The sequence below is a fragment of the Crocuta crocuta genome, unplaced genomic scaffold (assembly GCF_008692635.1).
Source record: "Crocuta crocuta isolate KB4526 unplaced genomic scaffold, BGI_CrCroc_1.0 scaffold94, whole genome shotgun sequence".
Taxonomy (NCBI): Eukaryota; Metazoa; Chordata; class Mammalia; order Carnivora; family Hyaenidae; genus Crocuta; species Crocuta crocuta.
The window spans coordinates 428,528-435,401 of NW_027530180.1; positions in this window are offsets into that span (position 1 = coordinate 428,528).

Here is a 6,874-nt window from a genome sequence, read left to right on the forward strand (position 1 = left end):
TTTGCTGAGGTGGAGTTGGGGGGGGAGGTGGGGGGGATTGCAGAAATGTACAAGTGGTGGTTCTTAATTCACCCTTTGGAAGCATAGGAAATATGAAGAAATGGGTCCCCCTAGTGTTCAGCGTGTGCTACTGCAATATGCGAGCGCCATAACTTGTATCCAGCTTCTCAAACTCAAACGTGTACAAAAATTATCTGGGGATCTTGTTAGCAGGCAGATTCTTATTCAGAAGGTGTGGGGTGAAGACTGAAATTCTGCATTGGTAACAAGCATCCCAGAGGATGCCCATTGTGCTGGTTCGTGGTATTTCAGAGTTTGATGGTGTCTCATTGTGTAAATAGAATCAGAAAGTTGTAAATAGGGGCACCTGGGTAGCTCAGTCAGTTAAGCCGATAGTTGTAAATATATGTAAAGATCTTTTTAGATGTTAAAAATTCAGAAGTCAAACTCATTTTCCCCTTTTCTACAAGAGGTTTTATGTTAGTTTGTTAGTTTAAATGAACTGGTGCTGTTCAATTATTCATTCCAAAACAGCTAATGGCCCTACATGAAATTCCTTTAATAACCAACTCTTTTGTGACTACAGCCTCTAAGAACACGTCCACTTACCCCTTTGCCCACACCTTCCTGTTAAAACAGTGCTAAAAGTAATGTCCCCGGGTTCTATTTTGTCTCCCCGGCAGCTGGCATTGGCTGAATTATAGCAGGTGCCCAGCCTAATGGTCTAGAGAGAGAAACTAGCCAGGTGAGAGAACAAAACGCAGGTGGCACAAAATGTCTCACTTCTATGGGGCGCCTGGGTGGCTTAGTCGGTTAAGCGTCCGACTTTCGCTTAGGTCATGATCTCGCGGTTAGTGGGTTCGAGCCCCGCGTCGGGCTCTGTGCTGACTGCCAGCTCAGAGCCTGGAGCCTGTTTCAGTCTGTGACTCCCTCTCTCTCTGACCCTCCCCTGCTCACGCTGTCTCTCCCTCTCTCTCTACTAGAAATAAATAAAACATGTAAAAAAAAAAATCTCACTTCTGGCCACACGGTTGCAGGGAGGTGCAGCAAGTAGTGGTCACTATGAGATTCTGCCATGTAAGGAAAAGGGTCTGCGTTGTCGGGAACGGTCTTCCCTGAAGCGATCCACAGAACGTCTTCACAAACATGAGTGCTCGTGCTTACGGGACCTTTGCCCTGCTCAGCACTTGCTAAGTGATGTGTGTACCTCTTCGGTCATACTCAGCACCTCGGTCAAACGAAGAAGGCACTACTGCGCCTGTCATTTGGCCAGGAAGGCCGCTGAGGCCTGGAGCTCTCCTGGGTAAGCAGCTGATTTGGGACACACACCCACGACCACCTCGTGCAAAACTCTTGTTTTAAGCCACTTTGCTGCCACGTTTAAGGCTAGCTCACGGTGCACAACTTCTGGGCTTCTCTGCCTTGGACTGTCTGCGGCTGGATTTCAAGTATGTGTGCATCGCATATCATCTCAAGAAGCAAGAGTTTGTCTTCTGTATCCTTAAGATGCTAGCAGGTCCTGTAAATGTCAGTTTTTGAAACTTGGGAGAGTCAACGTCCACATAGCTCTATAGTAAGAGACTTAAGCGAAAATCAACAACCACTGTTGTTACTTTTACTTTGCTCCCTCCCCTCCTCCTCCCCCTTCCTTTTTATGGTCACCAGCTACAAGCAATGAAAAACGTGGGCTGGACATGCCTAGACTGAGGTGCCGATTCCTTTAAAATTATAGGTGAACCAGAGTGTTGGGAGTAAGTCACTTCAAGCATTTACTGCACTGTGATTAAACTATTCATTCGTTTAGTTCATCTGTTCCTTTCTACTAGTCTGTGTGTGCCTGGAGGGCAATAACTTTGCCTTTCTGATTTTAGCATTCCGGTGCTTGGCATTGTATCTAGTGTGTGAGTACTTTCTATTTGTTGAATATATAAATTCATGAATAATTAATGATTATAATTAATCCAGACCAAAATCAAAGGTAGAAATTCCCTGAGAAATGTTCGCATTGGGTCACTAGGTGGCAGCCTTGCCTAATCTTAGATGGCTAAATTTCGTGTGTGTGTGTGTGTGTGTGTGTGTGTGTGTGAGAGAGAGAGAGAGAGAGAGAGAGAGAGAGAGATTCTGAAAGTCTCCACTTGAAGAAAGAACAATTTAGGGCCACTTAAAGCTGTAAAGAGCCTCAGAGTCATTGTTCATTACTTCTGTGGATCCCTCACTCCTTGTTTTCAAAAGAGAAAGCCAACATCTCACTCGTAATAGCTATTACATACACATAGCCAAGAGATTGTTAGGTAAATGAGGAAAAAGGCATGGACAACCCACTCATCCCAACATTGAGAACGGACACCAGCTTATTCTCCCAACTTCCAACAATATCCAGCAGCATCTAATGCTTTCTCTGGAATTCTTCCTTTTCTTCTTCAGTCAATAAATGAAATTACAGAGATATCACAAATGACATTCACAAATGAGAAACAGTAAGTGTACATTAGGCTCAACCCCCCACGCAAATCCCCTCAGGAGTCAGTTTTGTTCCCTTCGATGTGACTCTAGAGGGAAAGCAGGCTCGGTGCCGGGATCACTGGGCTGTGCCCTCATTCTCATCCGATGTGACTCCTGTGCAAAGCAGAGCTCATTTACCTCTCCCTTAAGCAGCCTCTGTGTCTGTGAAACAAGAACGATAATCATGACCTACTTCCAGGGCAGCTCCTACCTGAGGAACCGTCCCTGCCTGCCAACCGGAGAGGCAATAAAAAGAGACCCACCTCCCCCAAGAACTTTCCTGGACCAGAGTCATCCTTTATGCTCAAGATAAACAACCTAGTACATTCTAACACCTACTACATTATAAATCTTTGGTCCTTGAGACGTGTGGCCTTGTGTTATAAAGTCATCTTTGAGTGATAACTTAATGTTGACAGAACTTTGGAGGCAGAAAAACAAAAGACCCATAATCTTCTGGTTGATATAGAAGGCATTGCTGGGGTGCCTGGGTGGCTCCGTCAGTTGAGCATCCGACTTCAGCTCCGATCATGATCTCACAGCTCGTGGGTTTGAGCCCCGCATCAGGCTCTGTGCTGACAGCCTGCTCAGAGCCTGGAGCCTGTTTCAGATTCTGTGTCTCCCTCTCTCTTTGATCCTCCCCTGCTCACTCGGTCTCTCTCTGTCTCTCAAAAATAAATTTAAAAAAAAATTTTTTAAATAATAATAAAAAGAAGGCATTGCTAAGAAAAGTTTTAAGACTTGTAGGAAGTACACAAGAAAAAGTGTAGAATTCTTACACTTTCACAGCCTGGCTGCAATTTTCTGGCATTACATGTAGTGTGTCTACTACTATCATTGTATTTTAAACACATTTTACACTGAAAAATGTCTTGATTTTAAAATATTCTTAAAGTACGTGGTACCTGGCTGGCTCAGTCAGTAAAGCATGTGATTCTTGATCTCCAGGTCGTGAGTTCAAGCCCCAAGCTGGGCACAGAGGTTACTTTAAAAATATATTTATTCTTACAGTAATAAAGGTATTTTTGCCACATGCAGAGCAAGTTACTAACTCAGAAATGAATGAGAGACACTAATACCGACCTTACAGAAATAAAAAGGATTATAAGAGAACACTGTAAACAATAGCGTGCCAACTAATTAATCTAGATGAAATGGATGAACAGCTAGAAAGACATAAACTACCAAAATGAATTCAAAAAGAAGGGAATATTCGAAAAGATGTCTAACAAGAGACTGAATTAATAACTTTTTAAAAATTCCCAATAAATAGTTCATTAATTTAACTTAATTACTTAATTTAATTTAATTTAACAACTTCCCACAAAGAAAAGCCCAGGATCAGATGACTTCTCTAGTGAATTCTACCAAAAATTTTTTTGAATGTTTATTTACTTGTTTTTGAGAGAGAGAGAGGGAGAGAGAATCCCAAGCAGGCTTCATGCTGTCAGTGCAGAGCCTGATGTAGGCCTTAAACCAACAAGGTATGAGATCAGGACCTGAGCCAAAGCCAAGAGTCACATGCTTAACTGACTGAGCCACCCAGGTGCCCCCCTACCAAAGATTTAAAGAAGAATTAACACCAATTCTTCACAATTTCCTTAAAAACCAAAAATAAAAACAAAACAAAATGACAACAAAAAAGCAGGAGAGAACACTTCCAAATCATTCCATTTGCCCAGTATTAATTACACTAATACTAAACCAAATCAAGACATCAAGGATAGAAGCTAGACTCAAAATGCTATAAACTGTATGATTCCATCTATAGGAAATTCTAGAAAAGACAATGCTACAGGGACAGAAATCAGATCACTGGCTGCTAGGATTTGGGTGAAGAGATGGATTACAAAAGAACAAGGGGCAACTGTAGAGGTAACATAACTGTCCTGACTGTGGTGGTGGTGGTGGTAGGACTATATGAACATGTTACAACTCAGCTCTACACCCAAACACCTTTGCTACACGTAGATCACACCTCCGTGAACCTGCCCCTTTAAAAACGGAGGTATCGCACACTGACAGTGCAGAGCCTGCTTGGGATTCTCTCTCTCCCTCTCTCTCTGCCCCTGCCCTACTCGCTCTGGCTCTCTCTCTCTCAAAATAAATAGATAAATGACATTAAATAAAAATTAAAAAGGAGGTATCGAGGCCCAGGCCTTAGCCAAGGAAGCAGAGCCTCTTTGGAGAGAGGATGGGATCGTCTTTACCACGAAACGGGGTTGCAGTGGAAAGGATCTGCCGGAAGATCAACAAACGTGGGAGTCGTAGGGAAGAGGAGAAAGGCAAACCACATGTACGAGGCTGTGAAGTTACAGGACCAGAGCTCTGAAGATCACGGTCAGCTCCTACTGACCTCTTCCCTTACGAAATTTGAATTCCTTTCTTGCAAAGGGATTTTACTTTACATCTGGACTTACAAGAACTAGCAAGCTCGTGGGTACCTTTATGATTGATTTAGAGCAGGGCACACTGCCCAGCCTCCTCAAAAAAAGCACTCACTGAAAGCTTAGGATTAGTATGGGACATTTTATACTGACCTGATCATCTTGTTGAAGGGCACATATCGGATTGTATTTCCCCTTTTATATATACTCTGTTGGGAGCCGTTCTGAGCCCACTAGTCGAGAAAACTCCTGGTGAGGTTAAAGCAAGTTTGCATGGTCTCTTGCCAATCAGATGATGACTGATATCCACCCCCACTCAATTATTTCTGCTTGAGCACCGACCCCTAAGGTACCTTGTTGATCAATATCGGGAGTGACTCGTCCCCTTATTCCGGCCCTGGTATGATGATTGCACCTTGTGAAGGAACTTATTGTGGGAACTTCTTTGATTATGGGAACAGACATCGTGTCTCCGGCAGGTCCTGTTTCCTTACATACTTTCCCTTGAACTATGAACAGGCTAATGACCCTTACTCATAAAAGATTGACCTTTACACGTACAATGCTGTTTCTACCATTGTATTAGTCCAGGATATTCATACAGCTCAACATGTAAATCATCTAACCAAAAATGTCTCTCAGGCCCTAGCTATTCAAGAAATCATAAAAGTAGACACAAAGGTAAATGCACTCGAAGAGGCTATTCTACATATTGGAAATGAGCTAAACTCGTTAAAGGTATGGTTGGCTCTCTGGTGCCATAAAGAATATAACTGAAAAATCAAGCCTTGCCCAGAGACAAAGAGCCTAACTTAGAGAGAAGGAACAGATAAGGGCAGAACATAAGTTACTACATACACCTTTGCTAACTGATGGCGTATAGCAACCCCTTCCCTAAGGCCTGCATTCCACAAACACCTTCCCTTACCCTGGCAACTGTGAGGAGGATGGATAAGAGTAGCTACAAACCTATGGCTTAATCTTAGTGTTATTAAAATGTGAACACCCTGTTATTTTCTTAGTTACTCAACCTCACTGTAATTGGGGCCGTTCTGCAAGAAGACTTCTGTAAAACCTGTTTCTGTACATTTTCCAAAAACATCTTATCACAGACAGCCATCCATTGTATAATTTCCATTTTCTGATGCCACGTTAACATTTGACCTATAAATAAAGACACCAAAACCGACAGGACAGAGACACCTGCCTTGTGATCAGAAAGGATCTCGGGGCTCTCTCCCTCCCTCCCTCGCCAACACCGTCCATCCTTCAGGGACCCCTAGGCCTGCTGGAGCCGGACTCTGGCAATACTCTACTCTCTACTCCATACCAACTCCGAAGAAAATGCACTTCGTTTTCCCCGCCTGTAAAATGGAAAATACACTGACCTCACAGGGCACTTGTGAGAGTTTCTGGCTCTTGTTGATCTAAGTTCATAGTGAGTTGTCAGAATAATTTTTGTACGGTCAGAAGAAATCTCGAAATATTACGTTACATTTTGGTTTCTTGTATCTTACAAATTTTAATGCTACTAATCTAAGTTTTATTTAAGTTTTAATTTCTCTCTCTCTCTCTCAAAAAACAAAAAGAAAAAATATATACAGAAAAACAAAAAAAAGAAAATTACAGACCCAAATCTTAATTGATTAACTTTTTTTCTTCCCTTTTTCTATAGTTTCCAGATTTTTTAAATATATATAGAATTTGTAGGATTGATATAATAGCTATTTAAACTTTTTCAACTTTTTCTCAATTTCCCAGATAGGTAGATGGCTTTTATAAATTAATGGCAGAGCAAATCAGTGACTAAGTCACCGAAATTCAACTTAATCCTCCTGGTTCTGGGTCTAATTCCTACCATGCTCTCTCTTTAAAATGTACTTTTTTGGGGCACCTGGGTGGCTCAGTCAGTTGAGTGTCTGACTTCTGTTCAGGTCATGATCTCATGGTTCGTGGGTTCGAGCCCCACATCGGGCTCTGTGCCG